The following is an 18,690-nucleotide window of genomic DNA, read 5'->3' on the forward strand; positions in this document are numbered from 1 at the left end:
CTTTTCCCCTTCTGGTACCCCTAAAATTCAGATGTTGGAACGTTTAAAGATTTCCTGGAGGTTCCTAAGCCTCTCCTCATTTTTTTAAAAAAATTTGTTTATTAATTCTTCTCTGGTTTAATGTTTATTTCTTCCTTCTGCTCCAAATCATTTATTTGAGTCCCAGTTTCCTTCCCTTTACTGTTGGTTCCCTGTACATTTTTCTTTATTTCACTTTTCATAGCTTTCACTTATTCCTCTATTTTGTGACCATACTCAACCAATTCTGTGAGCATCCTGATTACCAGTGTTTTGAATTGTGCATCTGATAGGTTGGCTATCTCTTTGTTGCTTAGTTGTATTTTTTTCTGGAGCTTTGATCTGTTCTTTCATTTGGCCATTTTTTTTTTTTTTTTGTCTTGGCCAGCCTGTTATCTAGTAAGGGGAGGAGCCTTAGGTGTTCACCAGGGCGGGGCAACCCACTTTCCTACCTATGATACGGTGTGTAGGGGAGGGGTTGGAGAGGGAACAATGCCACTTGTTTCTCTCTCTGCCAGTTTTCAGTCACTTCCCCTGCTATGCACAAGGAAATTGGGCCCTCTGGTGCTGATTCCCAAGTGATTGGGCTTGTGTGCATTCTAGGACCCTGTGGGTCTCTCCAATGAACTGTCCTGTGAGGCTGGGAGTTTCTCCTGGCACTGCAACCCTCACAGGTGTTTTCAGTCAGAGTTTTGAGGCTTTATTTCCCTGCACTGGAACCCTGGATTGTGCCGTCTTTCTTGCTCCCAAGTTGTTCCTCCCTGTTTATCTGGACGCAATTGTGGGACTGCCTGCTCTGCTAGCTGCTGCCTCACCTGCCCTGGTCCTCCAGACACTACCTTGCTATGAATTCTCTCTTCCTGGCTGCCTGTCTCCGCTCCTCCTACGGGTCTGGATGAATGTTTTTTCTTTAACTCCTTGGTTGCCAGACTTCCATACAGTTTGATTTTCTGTCAGTTCTGGTTATTTTTTGTTTTTAAATTTGTTGTTGTCCTTATTTTGTTTGTGTGACAAGGCACAGTGTGTCTACCTACACCTCCATCTTGGCCAGAAGTGCATTCATTTATTTCATGATGGGCGATTTACAAGTGCACCTGCCCACACTGTGCTGAGTGTTTAGCAGTTTTTGACCACAACCATCATGACTCCCCTGCCCTGCCCCCTCTATTCATCCAGTCTTGCCCTGAGTTACTTTTTTTGTTCTGTGGATGAAAAAAATCCTCAAAGTGAAACATTTAGCTGAAGTGGAAAAAATGAAACAACAAATGGCAGAAGCACTGAAAAACATCAAAGTCAATGAGTTCAAAAACTGTCCTAGCAGTGGAAAAAAATGTTTTGATAGGTGTATTGCATCAAATGGACAGTACTTTGAAAGTGACTAAAGTTTAAACATGAAAGAATAAATATACAATTTTAATAAATAAATTCTTTTTGTGTCCCCCCTCATAGCATGTAAGAAAACACTTCCATTTTTCCAAAATATATAATATAATATAAAATATGCATAAAAATAAAGTAAAAACCTATATAACAGGCCTGTCCAGAAAGTATCCAGCCATGAGCTGTGACAAATAGAGACATTTATTGAAGGAGATACAATATACAAGAAACATTGTACATAGGACAATGACACCTCAGTCCCCTTTAAAGTAGGTACCTTGGGACCTCACTCAGTTCTCCCAATTGTTATCAGCTGTCCTGTCATATTTTCCTGAATCTCATAGACAGTCTGAAATCGCATCTCTTTCAAAGGTGATTTTAATTTTGGGAAAAGCCAGAAGTTGCAGGGTGCCAAATCTGGGCTGTAGCAGGGCTGAGTCACCTGTATGATTTGATGTTTCACCAAAAAACTCTGCATGAGACATGATGCATGAGTGGGCATGTTGTCGTGATGAAGCTGCCAATCACTTGATGCCCACAGCGGCGGCCTTCTGAATCATTTGAATAGTTTCTGCAGAGGAATGTTCCAGCTTAAAGCAAAATTTGATGCAGATTCATTGCTCACTCAGTCATTTTGAATGTGATAGCCACACAGTACACATGCTCACTCAATGGCGTCTACCGCCTCCACTGACCAGTACAGTGAAGTTGTCATTATTCACATATGTACATTTCAGTCCACTCTCCTTGGCTGCCAGGTTACATCGATGTCGTGCAAGCCATTCTCATTATGTTAACAATGGCTGGACTGTTTCTGGACAGACCTCATAAAGCACTGAATAAAGTGGGAATTATAGAATACTTGGTTCTCTGTGTAGAAGAAAGCAGTAGATCTGGGAGTTTTGCTCTGTGGGTAACAAAGAAAAATGTTCTCTTTATGGGATAGGGACTTGGACCCTGGCTCACTGCTTGCATTTAACTTACAAAGATCTTCAGCAGAATTATTAAGAAAGTACTTTAAGAAGAAGAAAAGTGAACCCACCATGATCTAGATGTCTAGGCCTTAGTCTTATAGGCATAGAAAAGTATGTGTGTTTTTTTCTTAGTCAATTTATTATGGAACCATCACTCATGGCAACAATTCTGATAGGACAAGGCCCCAGCCACTAATATAAAAAAATTGCAAGAAATAACAAATATCCAAAGTACTCTTGTTTGTATACTACACAGGAAGCCAAATTATAGTCAGAAGTTTGCTTAGTGAGCACTGAATCAGAGCAAGGGAAGCTGGTTATATGATTAAAAAGTATTATGGTAGGGGTTGGCAAATTTTTCTGTAAAGGGCCAGATTGTAAATAGTTTAGGCTTTGTGGGCCATATGGCCTTTGTAAAGACTGCTCAATTCTGCCATTATAGTGCAAAAGTAGCCATGGGCAATGGCTAAATGAATGGACATGCCTGTGGTCCACTAAGACTTTATTTACAAAACCAGAATTTAGCCCACGGGCTTACCAAACAGCCTTGTTTTGGGGCACCACAGTCCTGAGTGTTGATACAGCTATCTGTTTACTCAAGATACCACATTCTTGATTCAAAGCTTTCTCTCCTTTAGTTAAGCAGAGACAAAATTAATTCTGTGACTTGGCTTTTTGCAGACCCCTGTGGTAGCCAACTTCTTTATGGTGAAGGCTTTCTTTAGATAGGATAATTCCTCCAATTAGGTTAGAGTCTTCTTACTAGTTTAGGAGGCTTTCAGTCTTTTTAGGGTGACTTTGCAAATCTCTGTTTCACTTCACTTAGTGTTGAACTCTCAGGGGACATTTTATTTCCCAATCCTAGACTGGTCCCCGGTTCCTCCTATTTCCCAGTAGGAAGAGGTTTCGTATTATTGCTCCCACATTGATCCTGCAATGGTTGTTGATGGGGTGGATCCAGCAAAGGGAAGTGTTAAAGCATGGATATCAGCTGATGCTTGAGGTGCTTATTTCTCCCAGCTGTGTAATTCCAGGGAAACTGCCTTAAATTTGACTGCCCCAGAGCATTCCCTGTTAGTCTGGGGCACAAAAACACTTTGCTGATTCTACATTTTAAACACACTGACAGGTAAAGGATTCTTTTTCTTCTTAAGCACTGTTTAAATTTCTGTTCTAGTTCTAGTCTGATGGCCTCTGGTTCCTTCCATGTGTTACTTTAGTTAATTATATAAGCACAGCCGTTTCTCATTTTAAAAGGTTTCAGGGTCTACTTTAGCAACTTGTGACTCAAAGTGTGGTCAGGCCTACTGCTGCATTAGCATTCACTGGGAGCCTTTTAGAAGTGCAGAGTCTCAGGACCCCAAGCCTACTGAATTTGAATCTGCATTTTAACAAGATCTCCAGATAATTCACGATAGTAAAGCTTTGAAGTACTTCACTAACTTACATTGCATTGGAATGTTAATTATTTTTTTAAATTTTTAGTTTTTCAATTTTATTTCAGCTTTATTGAGGTATAATGCACATATAACATTCTAAGTTATTTGATGTGTACATTATGGTGATTTGATATACATAGACCTTGTGAAATGATTCCCACTGCCTAGTCATATCTGTTAATTAATTAATATGAATTAGGAAAAGACATATCATCTGGATGGCAAAATTAGGAAAGGCCAGAACTGAGGACAGTGGGTGTACCTTGCCCCATGTTTCTGTGCCTTTGGACAGGGTGTGAGGACACAGGGTGGCCCTCACTGGTATGGCCGTCCCCAAGCCCAGTCATGCTCCAAATCAATATGCTGAGAGGGAGCGGAGTTAGGAAGACTAACATATAGTGGAGTTCTACTTTATCAGTAACCTTGTTTTTCAGATTTTAAAAATCTTCTTTTCTTTGGAAGCTTGTGGAATTCTTTCTCCTTCATTTCTTTTCATTAAAATATTGACAAATTGGAACAAACCTCATTCCTTTCAGGGCCTTACAAATCTGGGGCTTTCCTTTCTGAACCCGAGTTGGTAGATCTCACAGCCACAGGTCTGCAAACCCTCACACAGCAGTTCACCAGAGCACACCTTGGGGAGCCTCCACTACGTGGCACGAAATGAACCATATGAGATGGTTAAAAACTTTACTCAGGGGTGTCAAAGTCATTTTCACTGGGGACCACATCAGCCTCGCAGTTGCCTTCAAAGGGCGGAATGTAATTTTAGGACTGTATACATGTAACTACTCCTTAACTGTGAGGTGAGAGCTTGGCACTGCCTCTGGGTAGAAACCAGGTGCCTGGCCAGATAAAACAAGGTGGAGGGCCGGATTCGGCCTGAGGACCTTGTGTTTGCCACCTGTGCTTTACATGAGATATGCTTTTAGGGACCTCAAATAGTCTAGATGTATTTGAAGACAAGATAAATAATTGATACTTGGTTTTGTCAGATGAAGGCTTGCATATCCTTGGACAAACCATTTCTCCCACTCCCACCTCAAAGACTGGCAATTTATAACAAAATGACTTCCTATGTTTTGGGAGTTGGCCTTGAAGTTTGTTTTTTTTTGAAAGCTTCCTAAGTGATTTTAATGCTTAGCCCATTTTGTTTAATGCTTAGCCCTTTCTGAACCCGAGTTGGTAGATCTCACAGCCACAGGTCTGCAAACCCTCACACAGCAGTTCACCAGAGCACACCTTGGGGAGCCTCCACTACGTGGCACGAAATGAACCGTATGAGACGGTTAAAAACTTTACTCAGGGGTGTCAAAGTCATTTTTCTCAAAGTCATGAGAAGAACTAACAAAGTCATTGAGCCTTGACTTTGTCACGTGTGAAATGGGAATATTACTTATTTCTCCCAATGGTTGTTGAGTGCATTACGTAAAATTACAAGTGGGAAATGCTTTCTAAAACACAGAGCAGTCCAGAAGTGCATGCAGTAGTTTTATTGTCATGACCTGTTTGTCAGTTGTGTCACAAAGACATGACATTTGGCAATGTGTGAAGAAATAAAGGAAGTGTAAATGAAAGCAGAGACTGAGGTGGCAGAACTGAAAACAAATGGGAACCACCTCTACTTCCTATCATGAAGAATTGCTATTACCTGCCATCAGTAGGGGGCCAGGACTCTGAAATAGCTCTACACATAAAACTGAATTTCTAGTAAAGAAGGGAGCTTACACCCAGGTGCCGTTTAGACAATCCTGTGTTCCTCCCTTATAATATTTCGTCTTGTCTTTCTTGGCTTAAAAAGTTGCAGGTAATTTGAGGTCAGGGTTTGGGACTTCTCTATCCCACCAGAAATCCTATTAGAGTTTCAGATACAGAGACCATGCTCAGCAAATGTTGATTGATGATTGGTTACATTTCTTGGCCTTCTTTCCTATAAGTAGTTGAAGCCTCTCGAGTGACTCAGTTTTAGAACAGGGTTAACTAAGGATGTCTTTCTTTGACCAGCTCACCCTGTTACATTATTACAATTTTCTTATGTTGCACGGAAAAAAACTCACCGTGATCTCTCTGAGCATAAACACCAAGATTGCATCGTGTTCCTACTTGAGTCATAAGGAGCTAATTTAGTGGGGAGGGTGGATTTGAAACCTACACTGCTTCTCTTTTCTTTCCCAGCTTGTTTTATAATAAACTCATCATGTTGCCAAACAAAGTCAAGTCACTTTCAAGCTGTCTCCTTGCTGTCAAAAGAAGCCAGCTCAGTCAACTTAGTGGGAAACAATGAACTGGCTGATGTGACAGGACAAAGACCACCCTTCAACTGATGGGTTCATTTTCCAACTTGTTAACTCATTGCCGTCTAGACAGTCTCTGACTAACAGATTCTATGACGGTTCAGAAGAATAACTCAAAAGAATTGTTTTGGGGAAAAAAAGATCAGTGTGACTGCTTTTCACCAACCTCATCCATGCCTGTGTGGGTGCTAACAGAGGGATAACAAGTAGTTGGCTGAATTTTTCTTTTCTTTTTTTCTTTTTCTATGTACACAGTATTGGCTCAGGAGATGTAGAAAGGAGGAACTTTACAGTATTTTAGGAGTGTGTCCATACTTGTCTTCTTATTAAAAAGGCATCTGTGGACTCTTCTCAGGCTGTGGTTCCAGAGTGCAGGGCTGGCCCTCAGCTGCAGGCAGAGGAAAAGGGCAAACCAAGATAATGGCTATGGAACCAAAAGATATTCTTAAACATCAACTTTGAAAGGCTTAACAATGAACTTTGACTTGATCCATATCAAAGGATTAACATTTCAGTCAGTAAAGACTGAAGTAGGAGCCTATAGCTGAAAGGAATTACCTGAAAGTGTCCCTTCAAAGTCAACTTTAGGCCTCTGGGGAGCGGAGCATGGTAGTTCCCGGTGTAACCCCTCAGTTATATCGATAATGTATAAAAGCGCAAACAGGTACAGGTGGTTAACTGAAAGACAGCAGTCATACTGCTGCCTAGTGGACTCAGTCAAAGAATGGTGCAAAATATATGGCTTTAAGATTTTTTCCCCCCATAAGGTTGCCATAAGCCCTTTATGGAATCTGCCACTGCTGCATATTGGGGAGTTCCTTCTCTGGCTGGTCTCATTTTTTGTCTGTTTGTCTCTAGGTTTTCCACCCTTTATTTTTACACTTTGCACATATACACCCTCTTCTGCCAACCCCAACTCCAACTTTGGTCTCCAGTCTCCTTCTTGAAGATGGCCACATGGTTCACAAGGTCACGAAAATCACTGGCTCTGTGCTGGAAGGACAGGACCTTGCTGTACTGCCAGAGGGGTAGGCTTTAGGCATTCAGTCTTCACAGAGAAACAGCTATAAAACCAACAAAACCTTCTCTTGATGGGCTTTCATCCCTGGACCTTGATGAATTATTCAACCATACTGGCAGGTCACCCTTTGCTCTCTCTTATCATAGACCCCCTTCACTAGGACCACTAAGAGAAAGGAAGAAGTAGTGGGAGAAATGAAACATTGTTCTGGGTCTTTATGTTGCTAGTAAGTGAACTGGCTATTCTGTAGAAGTAGACAGAAATGTTGGCTGACTACAAAATGTTGAAAATAGTACTTACCCAATTTTGAAGCATCTTACAAATCAGTGTCCACCTATTTTAACCATCCAGCTCTTGTAATGAATTGTTTAAAACCTATTGTAGTGAAACTTGTATCTACTTCAATCATTTAAAAGGAAGTCTTACAAATTTTTCCCGGGATTCACATTTATGGAAACTTTCCCTTTAAGAGGAACTCAGAGATGGGTTAAAATAAACTCCAAACTGATGTCAAGGTGAAATAAATCTTTGGGTTAGGAGGAATTATTCATGGGCTTCATAATTGACAATCCTGTGCAAGATAATTGGAACATCATTTCAGAAAGTCCTTGTAACTTGATTGAATTTAAGTTGTGTCCCAGGGTTCAGGCTAAAGGTATGCAGAATGCATAATTATGTTTGAAATAAAAACTAAGGGAATTTTGGGGAAAAAATTGAAAGTAAAAAGCAGTAGACATTGGTGGACACAGACACAGGATTGGGGTTGTTCCAGGTCAAACGGTCCATACTTATGCTGGCCCATAACAGAAGAAAAAGATGAACTGAACAGGGAACTTCCCATTGGAATATCAGAAGACTGTAGATTAAGGCTAGTAAATATTCAGTATCACTGTTGCCTCTTTCCTCCAACCTGTACCCCTGGCAGACATTGCTAATTGATCAAGGCTCACCTTTCCAGCCTGCAGTTATTCTTGAAGTGATCAATACAGTTTTCCAAGTAGCCAGTGAGAATTATACAATGTGATATTGGAGATACAACTTACTCTTTATTTATTTTGTCACCAAAGAAGTCTCAGGTAGACTTGAAAGACTTCTTTGTCCAAGTATCAGAGAAACATTCTAAAATGTTGTAGGAGGAGAAAGAGACGATCAGGTACAAAGAAAACGTTACTCTGAATTGAATGTGATTCCTTTACATAGCTGATTGAGTATTATTTAGGCTTAACTTGGACAAAACTTTTCTGGTAGTCATTCAATTGTGGTCATGGCCAAAACTGAACACCCAAGTTGCTAAATACTCCCACATTCTAGAGACAGCTACAGATGAACAGCCTAGAGTTGCAGTCAGAAAAGTCCTTATCAAGAAATGGTCAAATCAGTCCATTACCACTAATCACCATTGCCTTCCTGGTCTGTGAAAGAGGCCTGGGATGAGGGAAAGTGTCATCATAGTCCTCTGGGAACTGGGGAGACTTTTCCTCTCCTCTCTGAAAGCGAGGAGACAGGACTCCAAGAAAACCATCTGTGAAGATAGTAGGAGTTTTCAGGAAGGGAAGACTGGATTACCTTTGTTTCCCATATTGACAGAGCACTTAGGCCTCTGTGCTTGTCTGAGCAGGAAAATAAGAACTGCAGAGAGGAGGTGGGTCAGAGAGATTGGACAGCAGTACTGAGCCTGCATGCTGGCACTTGGCATGCCAAGGAAACATGAGTTTTCCAGGAGTTGCACAGATACACAGGTTAGCTTGACCCAGTCGGTCTATCCCCACCTGGGAGGGGTGCTTTCTGGATATAGTAGGGAGCTCAGCAGAAAAAAGCTACAGTATTGATTTCTGATGGGAAGTACTAGGGAATTGACGAGAACAATTGAGACAGAGTCAAATCTCTAATGTCAAGGAACTTTGAATGGAGAGGCCCCACAGGGCCCTCCAGATAGGCCTGGCAAGGACTCACGAGATATTCATTATTAGGATGCCTAGCACACAGACGACACTGATTGTTTGATAGTAAGTATATGAGACAAAGCAACAAGAAAAGAAGTGAAACCTCTTTCACTTATCTGTGAGGAGAAAATTGCCTTTTCCAAATACGGTAGCCAGCTTCCAGGATAGCACACACAAATCCTCACCTCCTAATAACCACAGTGTTGTGTATTCCCTCCCTACATCACAACAAGCCTAATCTTTGGGACCTGCAGAATTCTGTGGAAGAAATAGTATGAGATTTGCTGGACTCTGCTATAAAACACATTATAGCTTCCATCTTCGGTTTTTAGGTGGCTTGCTCTGGGGAGCCCAGTGGCCATGCTGTGAGATATTCAAGTAGCTCTCAGAGTCCCATGAGGAAAGGTACTGACTTTCTTCCAATGACCAGCACTGACATGCCAGTCATGTGAGTGAGCTTCCTTGAAAGTGGATCCTCCAGCCAGAGTCTAGCCTCCAAGTGAGCAGCCCTGGCCAACATCAGATCTTACCCTACAAGTGATACTGAGCCCAGAACATCCAGTCCACTGACTTCTGAATCCTTGTCCCACAGAAACTGTGAAAGGTAATATATTACTATTATTGTTTTAAATCACTATGTTTTGGGGGTAATGTGTTGCATAACAACAATTTACTTCCTACTCATTTTCGTGCCCTAACACTGAAGGAGTTAAAGCCTAGAAGAGAGAGGAGGGAAAGATGTGTAAAACGTGAGGCATTTTCAGCCACACAAGTAGTACGTCTTACCTGCGCTGGGGATGAGAGATGGTTTTGGAGGAATATAAAATTAAACTGGACAAGAACCTCATGGAATCTTCCTAAATTGACATTACTGGATAGGAAATGGGAATTTTATATTAAATAGTTGGGGAAATTATTTGGGAAAACAATAAAGTTTGACATGTGTATACTCCAAGGAGGTGAAACCCCTTAGTAAATCACTTATATATGAATTAATGAAGATTATTTTTAGAAATGCAAAACTTGATGGAAATATCTGCTCTGTACTCCATGATTTAGGCAGCCTTGACCACCGTCTGTGATCACCAGCACCCTGCCCTATGGAATTAGCCCTCCACAGTAAGCAAACCAAGAAGTACTTGTTCTGCAATCCCAGCAGTTATCTTTAAAAAGAGCTCACCTTTCTGCATTTGTCACATGCAGAGAGCTGTAGAAACATGGAAAGTCAGTACCATTTTGTAGACATTTCCCTGTATTATGAAGGTGTTCTAACATTACTTTGATTATTTATGATGGATGGAGGTAGAGGGTATGAACATCTGCATGGTGCTCAGGGTAGCTAATGTAGTCCTCCTGTAAGTCAGTCCAGCTCTGATATCAAAGGCAAGGAGAAATTGGCCAATAAGTTTTGGATATGCATAAACTTAATATTTACCTTTTGTAAAATATGATAGGTTATTTAGCTTCTATATGATTGAAAGGAAGAATGTGTAGTAACAGGCCTTTTAAGATAAACTTCTAGAGATTCCTTGGGACAAGTTTGGAGACAGTGCAAGTCTGCAATAAAGATTTCAATCAGTGTTGAGTTATGATAGAGTCAGGGTTCTATTCTCTTGTAAACAATATAAAATCTTGTTCCTTTTTTCCAGGACTGTCACTGTGCTCCAGTGCCTCCTGAAACAAATGACCTAGGAGACTTCCTATTTGGTGATACAAAGAAATTTCCCCTGGTGTGAACTATGCACAATATCCATGCACAGAGATGCACTGGGACCAAAGAGGTCTGGGAGGTCACAGCTCTGTACAATGGCCAGCATCTCCAAGGCGAGGAAGAACCCAGGGCATTAATTATTATCATATTCTGGACCCAGAATAGAAGCAAGTCTATGTAGCCTACTATGGCCCATTACCTGGAAGAACACTCAGCTAGTGTTTACAAGGAGCTTTCATATCTGCTAACTTATTGATTCTCACAAATCAAAACAAAAGCTATGATGTTGGAATTTTCCTAATTTTATCTATAAAGAGGATGAGGTTCATAGGTAGTAGTTGACTTGCCTAAGGTCACACAGCTAGTGAGAAGCAAAATTCAGTTTCAAGTCCAGGCCTTTTGATCCACTCAACATCTCGGCTGCTTCTCCTTCTTTCCTTAGGTTGTATCTGTATTATTTATAGAACTAAGTACTCTAGTAGCAAATAAGGGCATGCTTTTCAATGCTGTCATATGATTCTAGTGGTTTTGAGTTTTATTTTTCAGAGCAAAGAGGTGTTGTTAGGGTACTTTCTTTTGGAAATCAAGGCTAAGTGTCTTTGCCTGGCATCCTAAATGACCTTCTATGTGAGCTCTCTCTGAGTGCCGTGAAGAATGAATCTCTCCTGTTGTCCTTTGGGCTATATTTTTCTGCAAATGCCTTAGATTCCCCTCCCATGTTCTCTATCCTCCAACCTTGCACTACTGCCCACCTACATGTCTCTTTCCTCCTCTGGTCTAAGGCACAGAAAAAGATATGGGTTCTGGGATGGAGCCACAGATTTGGTGTCAAGTAGAATCAGCTTGCAAGTAATTGTAGCTGTGGGAATACTGAGAGAAAAATAATTCTTAGTGTTTGAATTTCCACCATTTTAACTGCAGTCTCTGGTTTAACTGACTCTCTTTCTTCTTTTTATTTTCCCCCTAAAGTAGATACTCATTAAAGTAATATAAATTTCTAATAATAAAATGAAAAATTATAAATATTCTTTTGTAGAGTAACATGGCTGGAAGATGTGGTCAGTAGGAAAAGGAAGTCATCTATGATGCCAAGATTCTTAACTCAGGTGCTTACAATGATAGTGGGAATCAGAGAGAAGGACCAGATTTGGGGAAAGAAAATTCGGGATTGGATGGGGTACATGTGAGGGCCTGTGGGATGTTCAGAGATGCCCATGAAACATTTGGACTTTTGGATCTGAAGCTCAAAAGACAAAGATTTTGGTGGAAACAAAGATTTGAGCATCATAAACTTGGAGTAATTAATGTCTTGCAGTAGATGGAATTGCCCAAGAGGTCCATATGTAGATAGAAAAATGAAGCCAAAGTCCTACTGATTTAAGAGATAACAAAGAAGGCAGAATTCACAAATGTGATCATAATTATGTGAAAAAAAGTCTTAGCGCAGCTGAAACTCAGAAATGCCAAGATGGAATGAATTGTCATAATTTGGGCTTTTCCCCCACCTGAAATTTAAAGTTCTTCTCCAGGTTAATACCCGTGTCCCACCCACCTGCCCAGGCTTGGATAGCAGTGCTTGGGTCACGGGAGTGAAGGTGTTATGCCCCTAGTCTTCGTGGGTAAAGGAGAAGTCCGCAGAAACATGGTGATTCATTTTTACTCTCCTTCAAGTAAAACAAGACTCAATGAGAGGTGAAGACATTACCATCTAATCTAGACTTGTTTTGGGATTAACCCATTTCAGGCAAAGGTTTTTGGCTTGAACCATTTGTGTCAAAGTATAATTAATTTAATTGTTTGGGATCTTTGTATACACCTATTAAATTAATAAAACAAACAGTAAATTGCCTTAGTTTTGTCTGTTTTTCAATCAGGCAGTATTTCTAAGACAAAGGGAAGGAGTACACTGGGATAAAAACAATACTGTTGGAGAAAACTTGTATGCGTTAAGTAATTTTCAGAATGGTTGCTTTTCTTAGAGCTCTCTGAATCACACTTGGGAGGTCTGGCTCATATCCCTGAGTGGTGCTTGAGTTGAACCCCACTCTGCAATTTTCTCAAAAGCAATTACTAATAAAGGGCCTTATTGAAGAGGCAATGAAACTGTTCATCATCGCAGAAACACTTTCCACCAGGCATGAAGACCCTTATGAAACACTTGTTGGGCTGGGTGGGGAGTTTTGCTTGTTTAGTCTCCATGAGGCTATCCTTACCTAGCCAGGGAAGTGGGAAGTAGAGGCAAGAATCTGAAATGAACAAGACCAAAAGATTCTGTTTTGAAGGAATGTTGACATTATGACTTTTTTTGGAGTGATTCAGATCTAGCATCTACATGAACCCATCAAGTGCTCTAGTCTCTTGTTCCCTTGGCTGAATGCAAGCATGCCAATATCCTTCTTGTGGCTCCCAGGTGTGACCTGGGTAGGACCCATCATGCCAGGTGGGTCGTGCCTTTCATCCTGCAGCCTCTATGACCAGGAGTGCATTTCTTTGGGTCTTAGTCATATTTGGATTTGAGTCCTGTCTCTGCCACACCCAGTATGACCTTAGCTGAGTTAACTCTGGAAGACTCAGTTTCCTTAAGGTGGAGAAAGTAATAGTAAGAATAACACTCATTTCATAAGGACACTGTGAGGATTAAATAAGTGAATGCATGTATATAATATGACTGGTCCATGTTTAGTGACTGGAAGTTATTTATGAAGTGAGGAAATTAGAATAGTCTATGGGTCTCAGACTAACTGCATATGATCTGGGGAAATTGTTTAAAAATAAATATTTGGGGACTTATTCCCTAAATATTCTGAAGTTTTAAGACTGGTATGAAGTTCAGTTATCTGCATTTTCAGTCATTTCCTAGGTGATTTGGATGCAGTCGTTTGCACATTTTGTCAGGACATTTTGAGAACCATTGGACCAAATGCCTGATCTCTTTGAGCCCTCTTAGAGCACCAAGATTCTCAGACTCCAGTCTCAGGTACAGAAAAGAGAAGTCACTTGTGTTTAAAGATGAGTGCCAGGCAAAGTTCTGAAGACAGGAGCATTCTGGTTTGATGGGTAAATGAAGGTAGAAAGGTAGAAACTTGCCCCAGACAGAGGGTGGGCAGGGACAATGACTTGGAGGTTGTAAGGAGGAGGAAGTGTGGCCGGAAGGAGATGTGCATAGCTGGAGACCACAGTGGGAGTAGGAAGGTAGGAAATGAGAAGAGTTAGCAGAGGAAGAGCCTGGTGATATACACAGAGCTTCCCCCTTCCCCATGAATGTACTGGTGGGGCAGATTATTCCTGCGATGTTGTGCATGGCAGGCCAAAAGGTATCATGCAGCTAGTGCGTGTCAGGTCTGGGCTCGTTAGGACTTGCATTAAGGTGACAACCATAGGAATTGAAAACCAGGAACAACATCTCTAGGGTGTTTTGAGTAAGTATTCACTGAATTTTAAAAGTGTTCAAGTCCATCTCTGGGGAATTGCACAGACACAAATTTGCCATAAACATGGACATTTTGCCACTAGTGAGTGATTAGGGAGTTTGCCTCAGAGCAGCAAACAAAATTCTGGTAACAATTGTTGAAAGAACTGATACCTAAGCATACCCCCTTCACCTCTCCAGTGGTGGTGGGATCATCCTGGACCCCATATGTAAGATACTAGATTTGTTTCTTCTCCTGGGCTCTGTTTTCATCTTCAAAATCTCTCCAACACAACCTGTATATTGAAATAGTGGGGGGAGAAGGGGAGCAGGTCTCTGACATGCTGTTGAGAGCGCTGCCTGCATGTGCCTTCTGTTCCAGCTTGCTGGGTACCAGCTAAAACGAGAGTAATGCTGAGGCCCTGGGGCCTTCAGTCTGTTCTCTCTGCAGTGGCTGCTGGCTCCATCCTGGGAGGGCAGAGCAGAGCAGCTGTGAGACCCGGGGTACCTAGACATCTCTTTGCTTTCAGGATTTATTCCTAGGTATGGTGTGGAAGGGGGTGGAGAAAATCCATTTGGACAAATGGATTTCTGAAAAGGAACTGGATACTAAATTTTGATTGCTGTGACAGCAGTCCTTCAACTGCGGGAACAAGCTGTACTTGAAAAAAAATAACAAGATTATATTGGTATTAGTTTCTTACTCCAACACAGCGTTACAACTCTGTACTCTCTCTTAAATGGTCTATGGCCCTTGTTCCATCATAGCCAAAATGTTTAGAGAGCATCCTTGTACTTGTGACTCATACTTTCCAATTTTTTAACTGAATTTGCCTTGAATCTGGCCAGGGACTTCTTCAAGCCAGCTTAGTTGCTGCTTCATAGCAAACCTCTGCACTTTAATCCTTTCTTCCTTCCTTTTTAATCCTTGGTGTGTTGCTAAACTTATCTCACTTTCTGGTTTGCTTTTTGCTTTCTGCCTTCATTATTCTTATTCTCCAAGAAGGAAACCTGTGGGGTAGAGGAGTTGTGGGCCAGGTGCCATAGAAAATCACTTTTACTTGGCTTTGTAGAGCTAGTGAGAAGAACTGTGAGTTTCACTTCTTGTTTGTCTTTGAAACTTATGTGCAAATTTTAAATGATCAAATCCACAAAGCCACAAATGTAAAATGAGTGTTCTCCATAATAATAAAAGCAGTAGAGTTCAACAAATGTTAGTCATGAGCAAGGCAGTGTGGTAAGCACTTCGTGTGCCTGATCTGTTTGACTCCAACAACATCAGGAGACAGCTATAATTTTGACTTAATAGGAAAAGAAACAGGCTTAGAAAAGTCAGTTACCTTATCTAAAGTAGGTGGCAAAGCAGTAGTACCTTGATGTTAGATTTTTGTCTATTATGGAAGGATTTTAATGAGATGTGGAATATTACTGATTCTGTATATTTTTCCACAGGATTAAGGAGCTGGAAGAGATCAGAGGATGTGGATGTCTTCTTTTCTGTGCATGTAAATTAGGTGGCCGTGGCCAGACAATAATGGAACCAAGGCCCCAGTCCTCCCAGAAGAGCCTTGCTAGGTAATTATGAATGCTGGCACTGAAGGCCTTGATCTCAGATACAGAGATTACCCAATGGTTAGGGAAGTTATGAAGCCCTGGTGTGGGCCTGGAACAGAGAGCAGTGATATTATCTTGGAAGAAAGATTGAGAGTCCCAGTATGAAAGTAATGCCAATGAACTTTGTCTAATGAAACATTCTAGCATCTTAAGACAAGAATAGGAGGCTAGAAAATCCCCTTGGAAAATTACATTGCAGAAGAAGGTAACAGAAATTTTTTACGTCCTGGGGGTTTGATTTAATTGAGCAAGTCACAGATGTAAGGAACTGCCTCAACTGAGATGTAGAGATACAGTTAACTTGTTCTCCAGAATGAAATAGTCCAATTTTACCAAGTGGGATGGACATAGCAATAATGAATGCAATATGGACTATTCTCTGAACCTTTTTCAGGTAAATGGAACTTCTTTAGAGGTTGAGAGTTCAAGGTCAAGGTTTTGGCCCAAGGGAGATGGGGTTACTAGGGAATGCAATGAACTGGAACTTGGGTATAGGGATCAAGGCAGAAGCTATAATTGAGCCAGTGGCAGGAGCTGAAGGGTTGAGGGTAGTTTGAAGTCCATCAATATGGGAGGGACACAGTGGTTAGATCGTCATTCCTGGGGCTCTATTTCTTGTTCTAACTGGCAACAGGGGACTTGGGGAGTAACCTGGAATTATACTTCTTATTGTTAGCATGCTGATCTTCAGTCTTGGAGAGAAACCTAATTTAGTCTGTGTACATATAGTCTAGCTTTGAGGTTGGATTAGTCAGAGACTGCAACAAGGTAAAACTTTAGGAAAATCTCTCATTGTGCCAAGCTGTGGTCAGCCAAGAAGGGGCACAAAGAACCAGGGAGGAAGCTTGTCTGGGCTCTGTGAAGGTCAACACAGGACTACATAGAGGGCCCCTAGTCCAGCAAAATACTCCAGTTTACCCAGGAAGGAATGGCTGGTAGGTGCTCAAACAAAATGTGAAATTAAATCCAGACCTGCTCCACTTTTCCTATTTGTAGTTATTCTGTCTTTTATTTTCTTGTTTTCAATCCTATTCCATCTCTATTCTTGCTTTTGCCTCTTTCCTTTCCCAGAACACTTTGTGGATTTTGACTTTGCTTTCTGATAACTTGCCCCTGGTAAGTCACTTTCATTAACTTGCCCTATTTGATGTGGATGTAGATGCCCTACAAACATTTACTGCTGTCTGATGCAGACCCAATGGGCAGGGCCTGGTACTGAAAATGGACTTGGGAAAGTCCATTGTTGGTTGATACCTGTACTCCCGAACTATTCCATAGTCTCTGCACCAGTTCTATCCTAGCTCATCTTAAAAGCAACATTTCCCAAAGTATGTTCCATGGAATGCTAGCTCCACAAGATTTTCTGTGAAAAGCGTTCTTTGACCATATACATTTGGGAAGCAGAATACATTATATCCTCTATTTGGAGACACATCATGAACGTTATTAGCACATTAAAGCATCCGAGAATTCCTGCAGTGAAAGAAACTCTTCAAAAACAAAACTGTTTCCCAAAGTTACTTGTTCTAATACCTATAAAAATTCTATGAGGATAGTGTTCCAAAGAACAAATTTCAGAAAATGCTAGCACAGAACTTGTTAGGCTTTCTGTTTAAGTTGTTAGGATAAGTGAGATTTACTGATCGTCATCAGGTCTAGCAGATAATAAAATGTCCTTCACAAATAAACATTTTCCCTTCATATTGCATTCTCATGACTACAAAATCCCTCTTGCACCTTGAAATACTATTTGTGAATATCTCATATTAGAAAGAGAAGAAATAAAAGCAGGTGCCCTTGAAAATATTATTCAAAGATAATTTTGACTTGGGAAATAAGAAGTAAAACATGTACTGAATTTATTTTAATTAGAAATGCACAATAAAGTAGAAATAACTTTGTACTGGTTAACATGACCTGGTCATAAAAGTGTTGCTTCTTAGCATTAGTGAATTTCTCATGAAGGCGAATACAGCTGTTTAGCCAGGAATAAATAGGCCTCTACTTCTATCAGTGGGTCATTGACAGGCAATGAGAAGTAAACCTCTGTCTCTTATGTTGTAATCTCAGGGGAGGGGTATTCTTGGGGTTTCTGGTGGGCAATAATTCAGGGTGCACAGGAGCACTACCAAAGGTCTGACTCACATTCACAAGTCTGGGGTTGTCGGTTGTTGTGGAATGCAGTTGCATCCTTTAAGCTTGTATCCATGAGGAATCCAGCCAGGCTCAGCAAGCAATATGAGAGGTTAGAAGTGGAATTCAGGAGAAACATAATTTCATGGTGCTGGTGATTCTGATGCCATTACACTCAGTAAGTGTGTGCCTGGGAGAAAGCATAAATGGAAGGTGCAAATCTACTTTCTCCTGTTCCCCAAGTGCCTCTTCTAGTGTGGCAGGCCATTGAGTGGACGGAGATTTTTGTGTTCAGTGATGTGCTTTCCTCATGAACATGGTCTTCAAATAAAAATGAAGATATTAACTGGGGTTCAACGAAAAAATTGGTGATTGGTTCTGCTGAACTTACTAAGAGATTATATATTAAGAGATAGTGCCTTTCGAAGGGATTTTTTTCAAGGATAATTTGGCTGTATGCAAGTTTTACTTGGTGCATGGACTTCAGAGCTGACCTTGTTACAGAAGACAACATCCTACTGAACTCAGGGACTTTCTTGTCTTGCTTTGAGTCTCAATTTTCTTTCTTTGATGCTCTTTATCAAGTAGGAGGCTTGGGGGTGGGGGCCTGAATCAAAGTTTTAGGAAGGGTCATGAAAGATGCATTTGTCACCAGCCTTGTACACTCTAAGGAGGAGAATGTCCTGGCCATCCAGGAGCCCTTTCCTGGGACTGGGGTGGGGTCATGGTGAGCAGTGGAAGTTAGTGCCACTTT

Source organism: Phyllostomus hastatus, unplaced genomic scaffold (genome assembly GCF_019186645.2).
Source record: "Phyllostomus hastatus isolate PE091 unplaced genomic scaffold, TTU_PhHast_1.1 phas_scaffold_1066, whole genome shotgun sequence".
NCBI lineage: Eukaryota > Metazoa > Chordata > Mammalia > Chiroptera > Phyllostomidae > Phyllostomus > Phyllostomus hastatus.